Here is a 1,332-nt window from a genome sequence, read left to right on the forward strand (position 1 = left end):
TCTCTCTCTCTCTCTCTCTCTCTCTCTCTCTCTCTCTCTCTCATACACACACACACATTGACTACAAAGAAAATAACCAATATATTAATACAAGTTATTTTTAAGGGTGAGCATATTAATACATTTTTGTATGTTTTACAAGTATATAATAAATTTTGTGTGTGGGGGGGATCTTCATTTTGTAAAATACACAGTGAGGAAGAGCCCCATCTCTTAACAGCAACTGGACATTCACAAGCTACCTGTTGTTAAAATGCTCTGGATCCCAAGTGCACATTTATGTGGCCTGCACATGTCCTGCCCATACAGCCAAGCTAGTAGGGGGACTTTGAAAAGGTCACACAAAATAAAATCCACAAATGATCATGACCTAAGATCCAAGTAAATTTTTCCACGGGGGATTTTTGTGAAAAGTTTTACCCTGAGAGTGACCTGGTGTGGGCTCAAAACTCTGACTTCTGCAAAATAAAAATCATCCTGTGAATTTCTGCCAGCTGGAGAAATAACAGTTTAGAGCAGCAGTCAGCAAACTATGGCTAGTGGGCTAAATCAGCTCACCACCTGTTTCTAAATAGCTTCATCTTGAGAATGGTGTTTACATTTTTACATGGTGATATTAGTACCTACATGATATTCTCAGTTTTGCCTGCTTGTTTCAAAGCCTAAAATATTTACTAAGGGGCTCTTTCCCCATTCCTCCAAGTTGGTTTTGGTTGTTTGGAGTTGGAACATATGTACCTCAGCAGCCACTCTTAGGTTTCAAAACACCAGTGTATTTTTTGAAAACCAATGAGTGTGATATTATCTACAGTTAGGCACAACAAATAAGCAGGGAATCAGCTATTCTGATACCAGTGGGGATGGTGATCATTTTCCCATCTCAAGAATAATTTGAAGTGTCATATCAAAAGCCCTCACTAAAGGCACACATTTACCAAGTAATCCCACTTTTCATAATATATTCCAAGGAAATAATTAAATATGTACATGATAATTTAGCTACAAAGATGTTCACTGAAGCAGTCACTGTGGAAAAGTTGGGTGTCCAGCAATAAGGAATACTGAATGTTGAACAAATTATGGAACATCCATCAGATGAAATAACATGCGTCCATACACACATTACTGATAGTCATGAAGAGGTGTTCATGATGCAGTGTCAACTGAGACTAAATTGTTACAACAATTTTTAATATTAGCCCATTTTTAATGATCATTACTAGATGTAGAAAACCCCTTAGAAGAATATAAACAAAAAATGGTATCTGTGGATATCTCCATGTGATGAGACTGTGAATAATTTAAAATTTCTCCCTCTCTCTCTCTTTTTTT

This window comes from Fukomys damarensis, unplaced genomic scaffold (genome assembly GCF_012274545.1).
Source record: "Fukomys damarensis isolate Sample0158 unplaced genomic scaffold, DMR_v1.0_HiC HiC_scaffold_24, whole genome shotgun sequence".
NCBI lineage: Eukaryota > Metazoa > Chordata > Mammalia > Rodentia > Bathyergidae > Fukomys > Fukomys damarensis.